Source organism: Ananas comosus, linkage group 7 (assembly GCF_001540865.1).
Source record: "Ananas comosus cultivar F153 linkage group 7, ASM154086v1, whole genome shotgun sequence".
Classification (NCBI taxonomy): domain Eukaryota; kingdom Viridiplantae; phylum Streptophyta; class Magnoliopsida; order Poales; family Bromeliaceae; genus Ananas; species Ananas comosus.
Window position 1 is genome coordinate 4,845,851 of NC_033627.1, and position 24,050 is coordinate 4,869,900.

Sequence of the window (24,050 nt, forward strand, 5' to 3'; positions counted from 1 at the left end):
CTGGTTTGCCAAAGAGGCCCTGAGTTTAAATTTTTTTACCTGCATTCAAGTTTTTTCAAATTAGTGATACAAAATTAATGTCTAAACTAGAGAAATTTACAAGTTTTTTAAACATATTAAATATGTTAAATTTAAATATCTACCAACATTAAAAATTTAAATAGTAATACAAATTTCTTCTAATTTAAATTTAAATTTTTAAAATTTAAATATTTAATATTTAATATTTAAATCAACATATTTAGAAATAGTAGTATTTCTAAAATTCCTAAAATTCAAATTGATGCGTAAATTAGGGGAACACTAAAATTCCTAAAATTAAATGCATAAATTAGTGCAAAATTAATGCCTAAATTTGGGATATAAGTCAATTCCTTAATCAATGCTTAAATTAGTGCAAAATTAATGCTTAAATTTGAATTTTAGGAATTTTAGAAATACTACTATTTCTAAATATGTTGATTTAAATATTAAATATTAAATATTTAAATTTTAAAAATTTAAATTNAAATTAGTGCAAAATTAATGCTTAAATTTGAGATATCAATCAAACTTTCTAACATTGCACAGTTTAATTACAAAAATACCCTCGTCGTAACCAGCTACATATTAAAATAACATCTTTACTCTTTATTAATCAACGGATAGAATTTTTTAAATTTTTTTTATTTTTTATAAAATAAAGTACCGAATCATTTCTCAACCAGTTTTAACTCAGCCCAACACTCTAAGAACATACTAACTAATAATCCAAACTGTAACTTCGCCAATTTGTCTATGTCCGGTATATTACACTATAATATTATCTTAATTGGTGTAAGGATTGACTTTTTTTATGATAAACAATGAGTTTAGTTGATCGAAGGGTTACTTATTTAATATGTACTAATTGCCCCTGAACTCTTTTTTTGTTATCCATGGTCCATCTGATTTGTATTTCTCAGACTCAAAAATTAGTTAATTCCATAGCCATATTAAGCAAGCATTTAAAGTTGTTTTTTCATAAATTTTTAGCATTCATTTATTTGTATACAACATCATCACTAATTTTCAAAGCTTTTACTTCTAAGCTATTTTAAAGTTGTTTTGTTTGTGCACTAACATTTGGTTCTTCTTTCGGCAGATTAGATGTGCGAGGATATCAATGTACTGAATTTCTAAGCACTAAAATCTTAAGAATTTTCACTACCGAGAAACAATAATAGCCGAGGTTGCAGTGTTTTTAGCCATTGAAAAGCTTGGTGATGCATTAGGAACAGAACTGTTGAACCAAGCTAGCTCTCTATTTTCAAAGCTACTAGCATCATTGGCAGAGCTCCCTGATAGTATGGGACGCATAAGGCGTGAACTCCACATAATGCAAGGATTCTTACATCACATTGATATGGTAGATAAAAAAAATCAACTCCTTGAATCTTGGATAGAGGAAGTGCGAAAAGTTGCATATATTATTGAGGATATTGTGGATGAGTATATCTATCTTATAGTTCAAGATCAGCGCCGACAAGGTGGACTAGTTGGTTACATGAAACAAGTGTTGAAGCAACCAAAATCGTTTGGTAGCTTCTGTCTTATTGCCTCTCAACTAGAACGAGTAGAGAAAGACCTTGACCACTTCTCACACTTAAAAGATCGATGGATTCAAACAACGAGTATTGGCCATAGTAGTAGTTCAGATAAGGTGAGCGAATGGACACAACATCTTATGGGAAGCACTTCTCTTTTCATGGGCGAGGAACAACTCGTAGGGATTGACGAAGACCAACATATGTTAACTAATTGGTTGAGGTCTGAGAAATTAGATCTCTGCATAATAATAGTTTGGGGTATGGGCAGGCTTGGAAAGACTACTTTAGTCAACAATATTTATAAAAGTGAAAGTAGAACTTTGACTGCCGTGCCTGGATTTCTGTATCTCAAACTTTTAAAGTAGAAGATCTTCTCCGAAAAATGATTACTGAACTTTTTGGCAACCAAAAAATAGTTCCAACTGATATTGCCACCATGGATGGTAAAAAGTTGGAAGAGACACTAGCGGAATTCTTAAGACAAAAGAAGTATCTAATTGTACTAGATGATGTATGGGTTCCAGAAGCATTTTATGTATTGCGTGATTCTCTTGTCGCTAATCAGAAAGGAAGTAGAATATTTATTACAACAAGAATTGCAGAAGTAGCATCACTTGCGAACGAAAACTATAAGCTTGAACTCAAACCTTTATCTGGTCTTGATGCATGGAAACTTTTCTGCAAGAGAGCATTTATGAATTATCCAAACCAAGAATGTCCCCCAGAGTTAGAAAAAATTGCAAGAGATATTGTGGCCAAGTGCGAAGGGTTGCCACTAGCTGTTGTATCACTAGGCAGCCTCCTGTCCTTAAGAGAGAAGAGTGAGACTGAATGGAAGCGAGTTTATAATCAGCTTAACTGGGAGCTTACAAACCACCCAAGTCTTGATCCCGTGAGAAACACTTTGAATTTAAGCTTCAACTATCTTCCTAAATATCTGAGGAATTGCTTCTTATCTTGCAGCATGTTTCCAGAGGATTGCCTTCTTAGAAGAAAAGGGCTTATTAGAATATGGATAGCAGAGGGTTTTGCGGCAGAAAGAGGATCAAGCACGGCTGAGGAAGTTGCAGAAGGATATCTCATGGAGCTTATCCGTCGGAGCATGCTGCAATTGGTAGAGAGAAACCACTTCGGTAGGGTAAAGTTTTGTCGGATGCATGATCTCGTGTGCGAGCTGGCTGTCTCTTTATCTAAAAATGAGAAGTTCCACATTATTTATGAGGATAATGGGATGGAAAGAATGGTGGATGCTAATGCTCGTCGCCTGTCTGTTCTCAAACACAGCAATGATATTGGATTCAACATTGATCTACCGCGGCTACGAACCTTTGTAGCATTTGGCACTACTATGCCGCCGTCCTCATTTTTATCTGCTTTTCCATCCAAATCAAGGTATATTGCAATTCTTGAACTGCAAGGCTTGCCTATTGAGGAGATACCTGATGCTATTGGAGACTTATTCAATTTGCGATACTTGGGTTTAAGAGAAACGAAGGTAAAACTACTACCAAAATCCATTGGCAAGCTTTCCAACTTGTTGATCTTGGACCTCTATCAGTCAGCTATACAAGAGCTGCCTCGTGGGATCACAAATCTCAAGAAATTGCGCCACATGTTTGTTGAAAGGGTAAATGACCCAACCGGGAAAACCTTTCGCTTGTGTAGTGGTATACATGCACCAAAAGGTTTGTGGAATTTAAAAGAATTACAAACATTGCAAGCGGTTGAAGCGAGTAGTGAGTTGGTTGGGCAACTGGGAAATTTGACCAACCTGAGAAGTTTTAGAATATGGAACGTAAAGGAAACCTACTCTGCACAACTCTGCGCAGCATTATCACAAATGCATCATCTTTTTAACTTAGGCATTAATGCAAGTGATGAAAATGAGTTTCTCAATTTGGAAGGCTTGAACCCCCCACCCCCGAATCTTAAAAAGCTTAGTCTAACAGGTAGATTGGCACCAGGAACGATGGTGTCTCCTTTGTTTCGAGCCCACGGGAAAAATCTCCAAGAATTAGGACTATCTTGGTGCCAGCTAACTGTGGATCCTCTTCCGTCGCTCGCTTGGTTGTCAAACCTCACTGCCTTATGTCTTCACAGAGCATACGATGGAGAACAGTTGTGCTTTCGTGCTAAATGGTTCCCTAACTTGCACGAGCTTCGATTGATTGACCTGTTGCAACTCCGACAAGTGAAGATAGAGATGACGGCCTTGTCAAACTTAGAAACTCTATATCTGGAAAGCCTAAGTAGCCTAGTAGAGGTCCCAAAAGGCATTGGATTCCTCAAATCATTGCAAAAGCTATTTTTGTATGATATGGATCGTCAGTTGACGAGTCGTTTAAAAGCCAATGCCAAGCTTCTACACATCTATTTACACTTATTTGAAGTGCCTTCCTTTCATCTGGATTCGCTCACAAGTAAGTTTCTACATGTCACACCCACGCATTTCTTTTGCAAATTTCCAAATTTTACTACGTTTAATTTCATGCTTAACCCAAAACTGCTTACGGCACATAAAACTATGTTAGTATCTTATGTCTAATTTATTGATTTTCTCTCCTTTGGTTTGATTTTTGTTCATTTTCATCTCATTTGGAGCCACCAGTATTCGATCAAAACATATTTTTATGAACTTAAATTCCATAATAAAGTTCCTAGTTAGGCAATTGCTTAAACATTAATTGTTTCTTTCAGTACACTACTTTTGATCTCATATTTATTTAGTCAACATAGAAATTGCTACTATATTGAAAATAAACCAATGATATTCACTAAGTCCTAAAAAGAGCTTTTGCCAATTTAATTTGTATATTTTTTAGACTCTATGCTTTCTACTAGCAATGCTCATGCAAATTGACAGTTCATTACATATTCAACTTGTTTTCTTACTATATAATTTAAGTAATAAATTTACTAGTGCAACTGTACAGATGTACTATGCATTTTTTATTATTATTTTTTTCCATCACATATTTCGTTACCATGCATTTATGCTACTTTTATTTTTTTTCTATACTATGATTGTGTGCATGCAACATGCGCTTTGCACAAAAATAAAGAAAAAAAATTTAAGGAGATGCTTTTATAAATTTTGAAAATTTATAAATTTTATCTGATTGTAATCATCTAATCTGATAGAAAAAATAGGAAGAATTATATTAGATTTAGTCAAATTAGGTTTTTTTTTCAAATTTCATTAATTTAAAAGTTAAATATCATGTCGGTTAATACATGAAAAACTTACTGTAGAATAAAATCAAATAAAAACTGTTACGTACGTGTTTCAAATATAAATGTATTTTTATAATAGAGGAGTATTTTTTTTAAAAAAAGAGTATATCCTACCCTTTATCCATTCACTGGGTGAGGTGTTTTCACCGGTCACTTAATGTGATTGGTAGTTAACACCCCATCCTTTGGATGGATGGGGTGTAACTTGTACACCTCCTATGGAATGTACAAGTGGCATTTTTCAAAAGGAATTTGACTGGCCCAATATTTTTACTCGCTCTTGTATTTACACTAGTTAAAGTGCACATGCATGTAATGCACACTTTGCACAAAAAAGAAAGTAAAAAAATAAAAAAATAAACTTGAGAAATAATTTTAAAGACTGTGTTTGGGGGGAAATTTGACATATTCAAAATTTTTATTCGCTGTTTTATATATAGTACAATTTTAAAATCCGATCAAATTTCAGAATCAATAACTTGTAAACTTTAAGGTATAAAAACATCATAAATGTTATTTTTCTTCACTGGCCATCATTTCCTTCCATGGTCAATTTATATGCACACACCTCACCTTTTTTTTTTTTGGAAATATATAAATAGTCTATTTTATAGTTGGAATTAACTATCCCCTTAGTTTTTTTCTTGTTCACTAGTTTATTCTGTGCATGTGAAACTTGGTGCTAATTTTTCAATTTGTACTTCTCAATTTATTTCTTTTTCAATTTTTTGAAAATTCAGGTCATCCTCTCCTTGGTTTTAAGCCACCGAGTACTTCTCAGTGTTTGTCGGTCATGCCATTATTTGCTTAATATAGCATTATTATTTGTTTGTCCACTAAATTATTCCTGCAAACTCAAACAAAGTTGTTGTATGTATTTTCTGTATTAGTTTAGTTCTTTCAATCACATGCTATATGTGTTGTTTTACAATATAATATACCGACCGTCCTTAGAGCAAATGGCAAAGGGCTTGGTGGTTAGTACCCGAGGTCCTAACTTCGAATTCTAGTTGATTCACATTTTCTAGCTAAGTTTATTCTAAATGAAATAAACGAAACAGATAACATGCTATCTATCTCTCAAAAAAAAATATATATACGGCGCATGATATATGATAATATCTTGTGGAATTATTCTGTAAGAAAACATTATTGATAATAATGTGTCATTTTGTTGAAACATTTGCATCTACACTAACTTGATTTTCCGTATTCTCGATGGATTTACATCCGTTGTATACAATAGCAGGAACTCTTACAATAGAAATACAAGTAACTTCTATCCAATAGAGGACATTGATTGAGAAACTCGGTAAAAGTGGCAGGTTTGAACGGATAGTTTCGATCTATTGTGGGCGTGCTGACTCGATCTATCAAGTAATGGATTGTTTAGCACATTTTGATCTTACAAATAGTTGCGAGAGTCTATGTTAGCCAATCACTTCAATGCCCTATACAATTGCCATTCATGCAACTGGCTCACAGTTACAGAAGCCCTAAAAAAATGTCTGGATTTTGTTTTCCTAAAAATATTTGAAAAAGAAAAATATTAATTTGCGATGAAATTTTGAAAATAAATTTTTAAAAACTATTTTTTTTTAACCAAATGAATGGAAAACTGAAAAAAAAAAATTCCATAACATTTTCTTGGCAAAAAAAAAAAGAAAGTTTTTTTCACGCTTTTTCGACAAACAAAGCACCCCTTAGCATCGCATAAAGTCGACGTTTCTTCGGCATTTCCTTTCCCGCAAACGCTTTATTATTAGTTAGCACCTCCACTATCTATCTCGATATTTTCAATAGAATTGTATTAAAACCATATCCGTTTAAGGGTTGTTTGGTTCCTCAAAAAAACGCGAAAAAAGAACTTTAATTTGAGAAAAAAGTTTTTTAATTTTCCGTCTATTTAGTTTCACCGAAAACTAGATTTTTTTTTTTTTTTTTGAAAAGAACCATATCCGTTTAAGGGTTCTTTGGTTCCTCAAAAAAGCATGCAAAAAAAAGTTTGAGAAATTTTTTTTTTTAATTTTCCATCTGTTTAGTTTCATGGAAAACTAGATTTTTTTTTTTGAAAAGTTTATTTTCAAAATTTATGAAAAACTAGTATATTCATTTCCTAAAAAATTAAAAAAATTAATAATTTGTGATGAAATTTGGAAAATAAATTTTCCAAAAAAAACTAATCTTTTAAAACTAAATGGACAAAAAACTGAAAAAAGAAATTTCATAAATTTTTTCTAGGAAAATTTTTTCTCGCTTTTCCAACCAATCAAGCACCCCTTAGCATTGGATAAAGTTGATATTTCTTCACATTTTCTTTTCAGCAAATGCTTTATTATTAGTTAGCACCTCTACTATCTATCTCGACTTTCGCAATAGAATCTATTACTATATATAAAAGTAGAACCCTTAATGAACCCTATGTGAGAAGCTGGCACGTGGCTTTCTATATGTTTGCCACGTGTCAAACTCAAATATGTATATTTGGTTACGAATTATTTGAAATTATTGAAAATCAATATCTTTTGCTATATTATTAAAAATCACCTATAATGAAGGAGAAATTATTTCAAAGTCACCTATAATTATGTTGAGATATTTAAAAAATTCACGGATATTATGTGGCAAAAAAATTGACCGGTGCAGATATTATGCGTGAGAAGAAAAATATTTATCTTTATTTGGGAATAAATTACTACTTAGTTAATTATTTGAAATGATTGATCGAAAATTTCTGGACATAAAAATATTAGTAAAAAAGGATAGAGACATTTTTGGAAAGAGAAAAAATTCAAAACTAGTGTTTTTATAAAAAAATAATATCTTTTACTATATTATTAAAAATCACATATAATGAAGAAAATTTTATTTCAAAGTCACCTATAATTATGTTGAGATATTAAAGAAATTTATGGATATTATGTTGCAAAAGAATTGGCGGTGCGGATATTACGCGTAAGAAGAAAAATATTTATCTTTATTTAGGAATAAATTATTACTTAGTTAATTATTTAAAATGATTGGTTGAAAATTTCTGGACATAAAAATATTAGTAAAAAAGGATAGAGGCATTTTTGGAAAGAGGAAAAAATTTAAAACTCACATCACTCCTGTAATTTTCTTCGCTCTTAAATATTGATGCTTTAAAATAGAACATATTATTTCCCTACTGTCACTTCTGTAATTTTCATTTCGTAATTTTTTTCCCTTCTGTCACTCATGTAACTTTTTATCTTCATTCAACAAAATTTTTTTTCTTTATATTTTCTTGAAAACCAACATCTATATATTTTTGAATCTTAAAAGCGACAATAGGAACATAATATATGTATGCTTACTCTAATTTGTGTCAAATATAAAAGTTTAGTTGATCTCATTATATGCTTAAATATTAATGCCATTTATAATTTTTCATATCAATTTTAGTTATCATTTTATTTCGCACATCAATATGTAAATGTAAATTGTTTTGTATACCAATTCATAAATAATAGAGCAGAATTGAATTTTGCATTTTAGTTGAATATTTACTTTGGTCCATTTTTTTTTTCTCTAGCTTGTGTACTTTAATATGTACTATAATTAAGATTGATAGTATATTTTTTTATTTATTAAAAAATATAAAATTAATTAGAAAATCTCTTTGTTATTATCACATAATAATTTTTATTATTCTATATTATTATATTAGCCGTGCATCGCACGGGTGAAAATCTAGTTATATTCAAAATCATATCCGTTTAATGGTTGTTTGGTCCTCGAAAAAATGTGAAAAATTTTTTTGAAAAAAAAATATTTTTTTTTTTTTCAATTTCCATCTGTTTGATTTCGAAAAACAACCAGATTTTTTGAAAAAAAAAAATCCAAATTTTATGGAAAAACCAGCATTTTTATTTTTCTAAAGAATGCAAAAAATAAAAATATTTAATTTGCAATGAAATTTTAAAAATAAAATTTAAAAATTAATTTTTTAAAACTATACGAACGAAAAATTGAAAATAAAAAAAAAAAGCACAAAAGAAATTTTCTCAAAATTTTTTTTTTTTTTTGATTAAACAGGGGAATACCCTATTTGAAACTTGGAACAAAGTAACAGAAGTTGTAAAGAAATGCAAAAGAGCAAAATAACAGGCCACATAGAGATAACAAAACAATCAGGAGAACAACATTATGGTGTGGCTGCTGCATAACTGCAAAAGTGTGGACTGCCACAGCACAAGCAGAACAACATTTTGCTGCATAACTGCAAAAATTTTTTTTCAAATTTTTTTTTTTTTTCATGCTTTTCGGACCAACCAAGCAGCCCTTACCATCAAGACGAATTCGGCGCTTCTTCCGAATGCAGTACCCTTTCAACAAACGCCGTAGCATTAATTAGCACCAACCACTCTCGCTCTTCGTTTTCAATAGAATTGTACAATTCCTTCCAGATTCCAGATCAGCAAACGCTTTAGCATTAATTGGCACCTACCGCTCTCTATCTCTTTGTTTTGCAATAGAATTCTATTCCTTCCACGTTTCTTTATCATTAGTTGGATCCTCCTCTATCTATCTCCCTATTGCTAGTTTCTCCATCATTTCTCTCTTCTCTTATCTTTCTTTAAGGCTGCCAGGCAATGCATGGTGGATATCTACATGATCACTAGTTAGCTTGAGAAGACACTGGAGGAAGAAGAAAGAGAAGACGGCAGCTGCTGCCGTTTGCTGCCACCGCGACGCGACGGCTGTTGCCATTGGAGGAAGAAGAAGGAAACCATGGCTATCGCTACGGGTCTGGTTGGTTTCGATAAAACTTAATAGCAGATTACTGCACATATAAGATTATCATATTTGGTCAGTAGATTTCAATAATGCTAATAATAAAATTTATACTATTTTAAAAATATTCTTACACTATATTCATTTAAATATCAAACTTTAATTGTAAATTCAAGGTCTAGATTTGAATTTGAATTTTAGATTCAAGTTCTGATTTTCAATCCAAAGTTCGATTTCAATTTTTAATTCGAAATCGGATTTTGTTTTCAAGATTCTAATTTTGGATTCGAAAAGGAAATTTAAATAAAGTTTCTAAAATCAAATTTCAACTTTCAAATTTAAATTTAAATAATTTAAATTTATTAAAATTTTAAATGCAAATTTAGATTTTGAATTTATATTTCAGTTCGACTTCATACTTTTAATCCAAATTTAGAATTGGAGTTCATATTTTATACACAAATTCAAATTTAGAATTTAAATTTAAATTATTTAAGTTTTAAAATCAAATTTAAAATTCAAATTTAGATTGGAATTCAAATTTTAACTTCAAATTGAAAATTTAAATTTGGAATTAAAAAACTTAAATATTTCAATTAAATGAGAAATTAATATTTAAATTAAAATTTTAGTCAATTGGTGGTTGGGTAGGGGCCACTTTGAAAATTTTCATAAATTACAGAATTAACAACAATCAGTAACATAGGACATCTATCCCCTCATCGGTAATATTTTGTAAGTAATCTTACGCTGTCAGTAAGTCTATAATTGACAAAATTACATACCAGGTGAATCAAACACAATAATTTGAAAAGATTCATACATAATTTTCGATAATCCTGGTAGGATAGTACAAACCAAACAGGGTCATTATAGGCCAAGCTCTGACTGAGTCAAGTTCGGAATGATAGGCCAAGCTCTGGGAATAATTGGCTAAATTAGGACAAGTGAGACAACTCTTAAATCTTCTAGTGATCTTGGGCTCTGTATGTAATTGGGTTGACGACAACGTCAAGGTTTAAGCGGGGGGAGTCAGTCTGTGACATCCCAACAATTTTACATCGGATAGGAAGAGAGTTATGATTGAGTATATAAAAGACTATGAAACCTATAAATAAAAATTGGGATTAAGCATTTTAGGTCGGTGGTTTGAGCCTAACGAGTTATTATTGCTAATAGATCGTGTCATTATAATTTTGGAAAAGTAATTTTTGCAGAACTAATTTTAGTTTTGGGAATTGATTTTTGTTAAAAGTTATAGAGTGTTTAAGTGAGTGTTTAGAGGAAAACTTATTTTTTCTGAAGTGATTTTGTAAAGCTGTTTGACAAAAAAAAAATTTACTATTTGCAAATAATAATTTTTTTAAAGAATTTTATTTTAAAATAATTGAGAGTTTGAATTTAAATTTACTATTTTAAATTTTAAATTTGCATAAAATTTAAACATTTTAAATTTTAATTTGAAATATGAAATTTATAATTTATAATTTTCGCCCGGCCGTTTTACACCCCTATTTGAACCATTGAATTTAGGGCATGTTTGGTTCACCTATTTTAGATTATGGAATCGGAATGTAATTCATTGATTCCGATAGTTGCCTGTTTGTTTTATAGGAATCAGATTTTTCATTTATGATCCAATCCGGCTTTCGATCCTGGATTGACTCATTTCAAAGTAAATTATTCAAAATTCTCTTTCATCACTACCTACCTCATCTCCTTTCATCACTTTTCTCTCTCTTAATCAAAACCCTCTCTCAAAAATTTTGAATTTTCATTCCGATTTCTATTCCAATAATGAACCAAATATTTTTGGATGATTCGTCATTCCATTTTCCATTCCAAAGCAATTCAATTTTATTTCTCATTTTTATTTCAATCATGAACCAAACATGCCCTTATAGTTTCAGAACGTTGACTCAAGGACTTTATTCATAAAACGAATATGACTTTCTCGTTTTAGCTACGTGTGGAACAATCTAATTATTGTTAGATTTGTTATTGAATTTCTGCCTTATTATGCGATCAATTCAACCCATAAACATTGTAAACTTGGACTGATCAGCCAAAAAAAGAAAAGAAAAGAAAAAAAGAAACGAAACTGCACATTAGGCAGAACTTGCGTGTTAATTTCAACTCCAATTAATAATTCAAGTGGTGTTAGATTCAGATTAAGAGGATTATTGAGTCTAGTAAGAGTTAAAAAGAAAATAACAAGATTAAAATTTGTAAATAGTATACTCTTGCATATAATAATACAACTATATATAATTTCGGTTTAGAGCGTGATGATCAATCCAAACTAATCAAATATTTCTCTAATACAACCAAATGCATGGTGGCTACTCTATGCATAGTTAGTAAATTCGCGAATTATTCGCGAATTATTCGCGAATTTTTGAGAAAGCGAATTAAACAGCCGAATAAGTATTTTTCCAAAAATTTGGAAAAAAACGCATTTTTTTGGAGAAAAGTAATTATTCGCGAATTATTCGCGTTTCGCGAATTATTCGCCCAAAAAAAGGGCCCGCCCGCGCCCGCACCCGGGCCCGCCCCCTGGCCGGCGCCCGCGCAAGGCCCGCGCCATCACCCGGGCCCGCATCCTGGCCCGCGCTTGCGCCCAGGCCCCCTTCGGCGTCTTGCGGGCTCGCGGCTCGGCTGGCCCGAAACAAAGAAAAAAATAAAAAAAACTTTCCAAAATCCAAATTCAAAATTCAAACCTCGCACCAAAAAAATAAATAAATAAATCTTTTCGAAACGTTCACTCTCCTCTCCCCCCCAAAAAAAATCACTCGATCAAAAAAATTTAATCTCTTATTTATTTAATTTATTATTTATTTTAAGGTATAATATAGTTTGCTATTTTTTTTACGTAATTAGCTTAATTTTGTAGTTTTTTTCTTATATTCTTAAGAAATATGATTATTTATGCTAATAGCAAAAATTTTGAGAGAAAAAAATTTAATTTAACAGCCGAATTTTTGATCCCGAATTTTTAATTGGTAAACGTATAATATCCGTATAAATTACGTATCCGAATAATTGACGAATCCATTTTTTAACCGTATTTTTTAACGAATTTAAAAATTAAAAGACGAATTTTATTCAAATTATATCCGTACTGAATTTTTGCCGAATCCGAATTAACTAACTATGACTCTATGCTGAGATTTGAAACTGTGTCGCTTATATTTGATTTAGATATGCTATGCTTTTGACATTGGCATATTTCTTTCATGCTGAGGTAAATTGCTTATTTTGAATTTTTTACCTTGACTTCATCCTGAGCATATCTTGTCATTGCTCAAATCTATTGAATAACTTTCTTGAGACAAAATACAAATCTGAATTTTCTTGCACATAGCGTATAAATAAAAAAACATAATTGTTGTCCCAAATGGGGACCCTACTAGTGATCATGGGTCAATACAAAATAGTAGATGCTTCTCAATCTTCTTTGCTCTTGTTGGCGCCATAAAAACGGCGCCACGTGATAAGATAGCTTGCACCACGTAGAGGGCTCCCGAAGCCGAAAGTGGAGCGGCATGTGGTGCGCTAGGATTTGAGAAGAACACGCCCCAAATCGAAAATTGGTTAGGCGAGATGCGGTTGAGACCGTGGCCCAAGAAATAGGGATATGGCCGAGATACACCCCATAATGGGGAATAATTGAATAAGAGCAGACGCGACTAAATATACAGAATACACTTGCTAGAAAAAAAAAAATTTCCTGCGAACAAGAAAACCATTCTATTTCCAGTATTTGCTTGCTTTTCTAGGAATAGTCTACTTGTAGTATTCAATTTCTCTCCCATTTTCCTATTTTCTTAGGAGTAGTTTTTAAGATAGAATTCCTTGTAACAATGAAACCCATCATTCTATAAACTTCTTTTTTGCTTTTGAAATACATATCAGAATCACTCGGCTCATTTTAGCCGAATATATAATGGAGTGCTTGAACTCAGCTGAGTGGATCCCTCATCAGCCTATTGCTTGATTTAGTCATGTGCGCACACTCGATGGTCACTGTCGGAAGTTGTTCCTTTCTCTGCTCCTTTCCCACAACGAATCTCTAACCGAATCAACAGTCCAGGAATTCAGTTCCTAACAATTTTTTGGCATGCCGGTGGACATTCAGGTAATTCCCAATTTACTTTTTATGTTATGGCCGACGACGACGCTATGAACCTCCGGAGCAAAGTTATTCCCAGACCTTCAAGGAATGACCAAGCCAATAACTTCGAAAATGCAAACAAGCATTAGGCGATGTTACCGATCGAGGGTGAGACTAGCAAATATTCAGCTCATTAGGAGCCGAGTTTAACACAGGCACTCGGTCAGATGACACAAGTCCTACAAACGTTGGACCAAAACAGTCATCAAAGTACTGCTAGACTAGACGTGGTACTGGCCGCTATTATGGTCTCCAATGAAAATATTGCCAGAATTGGACAACTTTTGGCTCGAAATGAGCAAACTTATGGAGGTCCACAAGGACCTCTAACAATGCCGGTGACACAAACCCTGATTGTGCCAACTGCCGCGCAAACGCAGCTGCAGATGACACCCTTCCAGGCTGTGTAACAAACGAACAAATGTAAACACCGGTCCACAGCCGAAGATAGTGTGACACCCCAACTTCCCAGGGGGTCACCCATCCTAGAACTACTCTCGTCCTATCACGCTTAACTCTCTTAACCTCTTGAGCCTTGCCACCACCCAAAATGCTTAAGCCGGGTTAAGAGTTTAGCCCTATTATATCTTATATATGGGACTATCTGGGGTCTCACAATCTTCTCTCCTTTAAGCCCTGACGTTCTCGTCAGGCTCAGACTCACAAGTACCAGGCGATGTGAGACTTGTCTAGCTAACCTTGTCATTCCGACCTCGGCTTAGCCGAGACTCATCTCACACTTCCGGCTGGTAATTGGCTCTGATACCAATTGTGACACCCCAACTTCCCAGGGGGTCACCCATCCTAGAACTACTCCCGTCCTAACACGCTTAACTCTCTTAATCTCTTGGGCCTTGCCACCACCCAAAATGCTTAAGCCGGGTTAAGAGTTTAGCCCTATTATATCTTATATATGGGACTATCTGGGGTCTCACAGATAGCATGGGGATTACCTCCTCCCCCATCCTTTCTAGTCTATCAACCCCAAAACGGGGACATGAGGGCTAGAGGGCAAGGCCCCAACATATTGCAGGGACTCAACCTTGCAGCGCAAAACTATGGACTTCCTCCTGGGCCAAATGCGGTTCAGGCTCTAGTTCCTCCTCCAGCGATAGGAAACAATGAGCTATATGCTCAGATTGAAAAAGCAATTCGAAATACTTTCAGCGTAGGGGCTAGGCTGACAATGCAACTCGTATTTAGATCCGCTTATCTCGCTAACATCGATAAGGAACATCATTATCTGGCAAATTAAAAAATACCAAAATTTGACAAGTTTTCTGGTGATGAAATTGAGAATATGGTCGAACATATAGCTCGGTTTACGGCCCAGTATAGAGAAGCGGTCGCGGATCCATTTTTAAAATTCCAATTGTTCAATACGTCATTGACTAAAATGGCATTTACCTGGTATACAAGTTTACTAGCCAATTCTGTCTGAGATTGTGACGAGATGGAAAGAAAATTTTATGAACAATTTTATAGATCAGAACTGGAATTATCGGTAGTCAATTTGGCCATTACCGGTAAAAATCGGGTGAAATGGTTAAAGAATATTTGAACCGTTTCAAAACGGCGAGGAGTCGGTGTTTTGTAGGAATGTTGGAGTTTGAATTTGCCAAAATGGCATTTAATGATCTATATTTCAAAATAAAAGATCATTTTGAAGATAAATATTTTTCGAACTTGTTCGACTTGGGCTTTCATGTTGCCCAACATGAACAATTTCGAAAAGAAAATAATGATGATCGACCACTATGGAGCCGAAACAAAAAATGGAACAAAGGGAAAGAGAAGAATATCTCTTTCGTTGAAGAAAGTTTGACTTGGGATAGGCTGAATACCTCGAGTAAGACCGAGGACTCAGCTGACGAAGTGGCGGTATATGCGGCAAAAATGGTGAAAACCCGACAACTTTATAAGTGTACGCTGCTTAAACCAGCAAAGGCTAGCGAGACAAGTGCGAGTGCCAACGTATATTTATTCTTTCCATGTCGCCAAAACTGATAAGATATTCGATCGGTTACTAAAAGATGGGAGAATTAAACTCCAGGAGGGAAAAATAATACCCTCCGGGTAGGAATTAAAAAAAAGAAAATATTGCAAATGGCATCATTCTTGGAGCCACAGAACTAATATGTGCACAGCCTTCAAGAGGCAGATTCAGAAAGAAATAAATGAAGGTCGGCTAGTATTTGCCGACCAAGAAAATAAAAGTGATATGAAAGTTGACCAAAATCCTCTTCCTTCTCAGGTCAACATGGTGGATATTAAGGGCAAGAAACTACTAGAAGAGAAGGTCTAGGAAAGCATTGCCAGTGCGAAGAGAGCACTTCGACCCTGCATCAGATGCAAGACTGAGATGACACATCGAGATTGGGAGGCTATAATTCAAGAAAAAAAGTTATATGGAGAGTGAAAAGAATCCATGACTTCCCCCAAAGAATGGAAAGACTTACCAAAGGCCGATGGGAATTCAGACGAATGTTCAGAAGAAGCCTCGAATAAATCTAAAGAAGAGGTGGAATCCAAGAAAGACAAAAGGGATCTCTTGATCCGAAAAGTCTTGGACGATTATTACCATTCAAGAGAGAGAATAAGCCGAGGGGATTACCCAAAACAACCCTTCAGCGTCCAGTACAAACACCCGGGATATCGGCCCATATAGCACCAGCAGTCTAGGTCAAGACCTGAACCAAAATTTGAAGGAATAATCAAGGGGGATATAGAATTTCTCGATCACAAGTAAATGAACGAGCTCGGCATCCATCCATGGCGGAGATCGTAGGAAAGAAGAGAAATATTGAGGGAGCACCTCAGGGCGTCAAGGTACCAGCCAATGTACCGACTAACCAGTGGATCACGGTAAAGCACCGACTAGATAGCATGGGCTGGTGTTAACGAAGACAAAAGCAGCGACAGCAAAGAATACAAGTCGAGATGAGAAATCATTGGGAAGAGGCAAAAGGGATAAAGTCGAATACATAGAGACGACCTGAGCAGCGGCCACTTTATCGGCTTATGAAACATGACAACAAAGTGGGCGATCCAAACCTCGTACCATGGTTAAAATCTAAGATTGAGCGATCGGTTGCAGTAGAGCCGACGAAGAAGGTCGTTCGAAAAAAACTAGAGAAGATTGCTTCTCTTGACACCATTATTAACCGAGATAGGTGACCTCCTAAGGAAAGGAAAATTCGGCCGAAGAGTGATTCTTCAGCCGAATTGGCGAAAGAATCTGAGGAACACCTATCAAGAGAAAGAAATGAGCAAGCAAACCAATTGGCTCAATCGGCTTCAGAATATAAAGAGCCGAAAAGAAATAGTCAGATCAGAATGGGAAAAAGATAGCTATCGTTGGTTTATACACGAAAGCCAATGATGATACCTCCCGTTGAAGTACAAGATGATTGGAGAATACCCGTGGTTGAGTTTCTCAATGATCCCAATAGATGAGTCAGTTATCAGTTACGAAAAAGACCACTTGGCTATTGTCTATTACATAGCCAACTGTATAAGAGAACAGCGAAAGAAGTGCTCCAGAAATGTTTAGGAGCTGATGAAGCTTTGATAGTCATGGGTGAAACTCATGAAGGATTATGTGGGGCATATCTGGCCGAAAAAAGATTGAGATGGATAGTTCGGCAGCTGGGATATTATTGGTCAATCATGCATGAAGATTGCATAAAGTATGCCAAGGAATGTCAAGAGTGCCAGTTTTACAGCTCGGTACAAAAAGTGTGGGCTTTTGAGATGCATGCAATTATCAAGCTATGGCCTTTTCGTGGTTGAGCTATGAATCTGATTGGAGAAATTCAGTCGAATTCATTGACTAGACATAAATTTCTAATAGTACCCATAAATTACTTTACGATGTGGGTGGAAGCAAAATCTAAGAGAATGGCCATTCAAAAAGACATTGTAGAGTATGTGGAAGACTACATCATTCATCATTTTAGGATTCCTAAGACGATGACAGCCAACCAAGGAACAATGTTCATAGGGCAACAATTCTCGAGGTTCTTGGAGTCAAGAGAGAGCAAGCTGCTTCATTCATCACCATATTATGCACAGGCCAATGAATAGGCCGAGGCAGTGAACAAAGTTATTATAAATCTTATGAAACGGCATATTGGAAAACATCCAAGTGGAGCGAGAAGTTCTCCGAGGTATTATAGGCATGCCGGATGACCGTCAAGACAGCAACAGGAGTCACACCCTTTCGATTGGTCTACAGTCATGAGGCTGTATTACCGGCTAAAATAATGATTCCCTCGTTTAGAGCTGAACGACAAAAAGAGTTGATATCAAGAGAATATGAGATCTTCATGTATGAAAATTTTAACAAAATAGATGAGGTTCGGCTGTTGGTGCTTGACTATCTGCAAGCTTATCAGAGCCGAGTAAGCAGTACATACAATAAAAAAATTAAGGCTAAACTTTTCACAGTTGGAGATTTAGTCCTAAATTTGTTTTACCGATCGACCGAAAAGTCTGAATATATGAAAAATGGTCTCCAAATTAGGAAGGCCCATTCCAAATATACAAAGTTGTCAGAGGCAATGCATACTTTCTAAAGACATTAGATAGATCAGAAAATGACAAGCCGATTGATGAAAAATATTTAAAAAAGTATTATCCTTTCATGTGAAAAGGCGAATGAAAATGTCACTATAAAACAAACAAAATAAAAGTCAGAATATATTACAACCGAGGTATAAATAGAAAGCCGATTAAGATAATAAATCCTTGAGTTGATTCTATTCGGCTTCCAAGTTAGACTGAGCAAGATCGATTGTGTGTTTCCTTCATTTCATCATAGGATGGAGTTTATAGAGTTGGGAGAGCTAATCATGTATCACCATTCCTTCATCTTTCTTGCCCTGGTATTGAGTTTGCAAGAAAACATGCTCTTCAGATGTATGGGCCAAGGTTTTCACGGCTTCGGCAAGTTCCTCTCTGAGGTAAGCAATGCGCTGCCGAAGAGCCGATTCCTGATCTTTCAAAACATCATCCCGCTTGTTGTAGTAGGTTAATAGAGCTACTACCTCACTAGCCTTTGCCTTGAAGGAGCCGACTTGCGAGAAATGGGCATTCAAAGCAACATGCTCGGTAGAGAGTGCTTGCTGTCAAGCCAAAAAAGAAGAAACATTAGCACACAAAGTTTCCGCGAAATATCAACCTAAATAAGACAAATCAGGCTAATCTAGGAGGTTGAGGAGAAGTGCTCCGAGCCAATCGAATTGTATCAAGCTCCAAGCCAAAGTAGGAAGACCGCAATTGTACAGTCTCAAACACTCATCCAGTTTTTGTTGAGTGTCAGCCGATGAAATGGTGGGGAGGTCTTCTCCTTCATTGGACATAGGGCTCTAAGCAACCAATTCTTGGAGAGAAATGGCTAGAACATCTGCCAATCCGGGCGTCGAGATAGCAACTGAAGTGGAAGTCTCAACTGGAGGCTCGTCGGAGAAAACTGGACCAACTCTCTCCCTCATCCTGGTTTTGTCTTCTACTTGTTTCCTCTTCTCCTCATCTTTCTTTTTCTCTTCTTCTTTCTTCTTTTTCTCCGCTTATTTTTACTTCTTTTCTTCTTCTTCTTCTTTTTTCTCCTCTTTTTTTTTTTTTCTTTCTCTTCCACTATTTTTTTTTTCTTCTTGTTTCTTTCTTTCTTTCTCCCTCTCTTCCTTACTTATCTCGTCTTTCCGCTTTCTCTCTTCCGCTTGTTTTTTCTCTTGGTACATCTCCCGACGAAATTCCCTATCCCGTTGGAGAATCACTGACTTAAGTGCCGACAAGAATCTAGTTCGAGGAACTATTGCTGGAATTCCGCCAAAGGCTGGCTCCTTCAGTTGTTCGACTGTCGACTCATGCGGTAAAGAGTGAAGAGGAGAAGGAAAATCGATTAGAATAGGCTGAGGTGTATCTCGCTGATGGAGGAGTCTATTGTGGGCCTATTTCGGCAGGTATCGACTCGACAGAAGCCTTTGCTCGAACTGACTCGAACCCCTCTTCGACAGAAGCAGTGGCGTGAACCGAAGACATAGGACCAGTGGTCGGTTCTTTGACAAGTGACATGCTTTCTTCAGCCGACGCAGGTGAGGGAGGAGCGAATTTTGACTGTAATTATTTTTTGCTGCTTTTGGTTCGACGGAGAAATTGAAGAAACAGATCCAATCAATCGCTTCTCTAACTTGGACAATAGAGCGGGAACACGTACCGACTAAACAGAATGAAAAGAATAAAAACAAGTTGAATAGAAGTAGAAGTACTAAGAGAGACGAAATATACGACTGACGGATGAGGCAAGATCTCTAGATCCTTGTCAGACTCCTCACCTAAATCCTTTTGTTCTGGAGAGTCAGGTGCGACTTCTTTACTCATAGAAGCACCAACTAAGGAGCAAACAAAAGAAATTAAAGAAAGAAAGAAAAAATAATCGAATTGAATCGAGAGTAGATATAAATACTTTCTTCTGTATGGAGGATTTTTGTGAAAGAAATAAGATAAGGTCTTAAAAAAGATATAATTGCAGAAATATTCCCAAGCACCTCAGAAGTGACAATCAGTCACCCCTGTGTGATTTGACCAAAAACCCATAGGGGTAAAAAAGTGCCGGAGACGATTCCTATAGCCAAGAGTCGATCTGCCTTGACTGCGCTCTTCGTGGGAGGATGGCTACTGGCGGAGTTAACTGTAAAGAACTTGGATAAAGCCGGGATTGCTTGGACAAATCCAAATTGACGCACCATATAATGGGGCAATAAACTTTAGTACTCGGCGTCAACTTGGAACGAGTCTTCAAGCCAACGTGAAAATCTCGTGGAGCCAAGAATGAGTACCAAACCTCAAAATATTCGCTGGCGAAGTATGAGGCCTTCTGATCCTGGACAGCCTCCTACCGAGCGATGAATTAGACTGGGCTGGTTAGTCGCTCTCCAAAAAGGGACCAGTTGATAGAATGCCGATGGTCTGTGGCATAGAAAAGCCGAAAGTATGTCGGAAAATCAACAGGTTGGCCCCAAGTAAAGGGCTACGGGCAGCCGAGAGCCAGACTATATGTGTCAAATTAAGGAGCCGAATCTAGATCGAGGGGGGTTTGGCACAAAACTGGAAAATAAATTTGCAAACAAAGTTGCAAAAACCAGAGAATGTCGCAACAAGAGTCGATCACCACACTGTTCTTCGATGGCAGTGGCTTGATCGACTCAAAGATCTCTCGATAGAGGAAAGATTGAAAGGACGAATGGAGTGCCAACTTCTCGCCATAGGCCAACGCAACGGCAATGGGGACAAAATCTCGGTTGATCTTCTACGAACAAGTGCCAAAAAGATTGTGGCAGAGTCAGTAAAGGAGAAAAGCAATACGCTCCTTCTTCGTGACCGGAGCAGGAGCCTGACCGGCAAACCGTCGCATAAATTTAGTGTAGACAAGGTCTGCCTTGGGATCAAGATGGACCTCAAACTCCGCCACACCATCGAGGTTATAGGTCATAAATAAGATGACACCATAAGGGTAGAGACCAATGATCGCCGCTATATCGAAAAGGGTCGGGATGAAAGGCCCTTCCTTGAAGAAGAAAGTATTAGAAATTGGAGACCAGAAACATAGAGCCGCAAATTGGCGTAAGACACCTCAACTCAGTTCAACCAAGCCAAAAGGCGTCCGAAACGCGAGGCCAGGTACGAAGATTTTTTCCTAATGGCTTCAAGGTAGACCAAAAAGGGAGATGAATGACATCGGCCATTAGGAAAAGCCCTTCGGCCGAGAAAGAAAAGGCATCAGGTGTAGGGAGGCGCCATAAAAGAAAGGCCAAGCACAAATCGATATGGGTCCAACTCGACATACTGTCTGAGAAGAGTATAGTCGAGAGACAGAGAAGAAGGAAGAGAAAGAATCGGTGTCATCGAAGGAGACTTGGAATCGAAAGGAAGAAACAGAGGTTTGAAGAAGAAAACCCTTAAAAAAAATGAGGAAAATGGAAAAAGAGAAGACGAAGGGTTGCAAGAAAAGCGAAGCTGTTATGATGACGAAGTGACGGTAGCTATTAATGCCCTAGATGAGACAAAAGGGTACAAGAAATTATAGCCGTCAAAGAATGAAATCAAGTACAGAGGTACGGCTAGGAAGAATGGGCGATGTAGAGCGTTCAATCTCAACGTTCTATAGCGGCTTTCAATCTTGGCCATTGCAAAAAGTGACGCCAATCACCCGAAATAGTTGTTCGAGAGGTTGCCGAGGGGGTATTGTTGGCGCCATAAAAACGGTGCCACGTGGTAAGTTAGCCTACACCACGTGGAGGGCTCCCAAAGCGAAAAGTGGAGAAGCATGTGGTGCGCCAGGTTCTGAGAAGAATACGCCCAAAACCGAACTTTGGTTAAGCGAGATGCAGTTGAGACTGGGCAGGAGTGGCCCGAAGAGGGACCTGACCGAGATACACCTCATAATGGGGAATAACTGAATAACGACAGGTGGGACTATAACTATACAAAATACACTTTCTAGAAGGGTCTTTTTTTTCCAACGAACAAGAAGACCATTCTATTTCCAGTATTTTTCTGCTTTTATAGCAGTAGTCTACTTGTAGTATTCAATTTCTCTCGCATTTTTCTTGTGAGACCCCAGATAGTCATATATATAAGATGTAATAGGGCTGGAACTCTTAACCCGACTTAAGCATTTTGGGTGGTGTCTAGTCCCAAGAGATTAAGGGAGTTAAGCGTGCTAGGACGGAACTAATCCTGGGATGGGTAACCTCCTGGAAAATTTGGGCATCACATTTTTATTTTTCTATGAGTAGTTTTTAAGATAGAATTCTTTGTAACAATAAAACTCATCATTCTGTAAACTTCTTTCGCTTTGAAATACATATCGGAATCACTCAGCTCATTTCAGCCGAATATATAGTGGAGTGCTTGAATTTGGATGAGCGGATCGCTCATCAACCAATCGCTTGATTTAGTCTTGGGCTCACTCTCGAGGGTCACTTTCGGAAACCGTTCCTTTCTCTACTCGTTTCCCGAAGCGGATCTCTGACTGAGTCAGTGGTCCAGAAATCACTACAACAAAAACAGTCTATAGCGACACTTTTAAATATCGGTACAGGTCAAAAAAAGTACTGCTAGTTAAATTACCGACAGTTTTGAATAGTGTCGCTATATGTGGGTTCGCTAGGTATATAGTGACAGTTAAAGAGTATTGCTATAGGCTAAAAAGAGTGCTGCTAATTTACCAACACCTATTTAAGCATTTAACAACCGCCGGAACTCTACCTCGTTGGCTGCGGTGGCGGAGGAGGACAAGAGGGAAGAGATCTTCATCTAAGATTTCAGTAGATTAAGTGAAGGGAGAATGGGGATGGTAATTGATTTTTTTTTTTCTTTTTTATTTGTAATAGGCCGAATGGGCTAGGTAGGGTGGGTTGAGTAGAGTAATCTTTTATTTTTGGTTGGATTGAGCTTTATACTTAGTCATTAGTATATTTTTTTTTAAGTTTTGATATAAATGAGACACTTATATAAAAATGTTCTAAACATGTGTCTCTATAATTTTATTTTGTTGCAGTGAATTCGACTCCCAACAGCTCAATTTTTAATAATGACTAGTGAAAAGTACCATTGAACATGTCCAAAGGCCATGGCTCTTGGTGAAATATGAATATTTCTGTTCAGTAACTTTAGTTTGACAAATTTAATGTCTGATATGGTACATGCTATTATTAAATTCTACAATACTTCACTAATCAATATATTTTAGTTCTGTTTGAAATTCAGTTGGACAAGTTATATTTCTTAGAGGCGTGCTACAAATACAATACACCACTTAGATCATAGCTATTAACTTTTTAAAAAATTAACGGCTGAGATGTCACTTTGACTTCATAAGAACCGACTATTGAAGCCCGGTACGAGTCATCCAATAGGAATAAAAAATTACTAGTGATCCGCGCAATGCAGCGAATAAATATATTATAATTTTTTAAAATTTAAATTCGAAATTTTAGATCCTTATATTTCTATAAGTTATTTTGTAAAGAGTAGAATACATTTACTTTAAAAGTTTTAGTAATTTTAAACTATATTAAAAAGTATGAAGATTCTTTTTTGAACATTTCAATTTTTTACACTGAAGCATCACGATAGATATCAAAACACATTTATTTCTGACAACTTTATATAGATGGCTTATTATATAGATAGTGACGTGTATGTTTAATAAGAAACAATAGAAAATATATTTAGCAAACAAATTCTAATATATTCATTAGATTGCGCTAAGTATGGCGTTAGGTTGCGTAATAATTGATCATTGCAAAACT

The 24,050-nt window shown here is 35.8% G+C and overlaps 1 protein-coding gene and 1 pseudogene across 3 annotated transcripts in view; both read left to right on the forward strand.

Annotated features, from left to right (window-relative positions):
* On the forward strand, positions 778-5,613 carry LOC109712793 (annotated as a pseudogene).
* LOC109712954 (disease resistance protein RPM1-like) overlaps positions 9,308-24,050 on the forward strand; it is a 37,158-nt gene continuing 22,415 nt past the window's right edge. The window contains exon 1 of one of the 3 annotated variants that reach the window (XM_020236796.1): positions 9,308-9,578. The gene's annotated coding sequence lies outside the window, so the exon portion shown is untranslated. The remainder of the gene's footprint in view (positions 9,579-24,050) is intronic. The other 2 variants (XM_020236795.1, XM_020236794.1) reach the window with 2 other exon arrangements.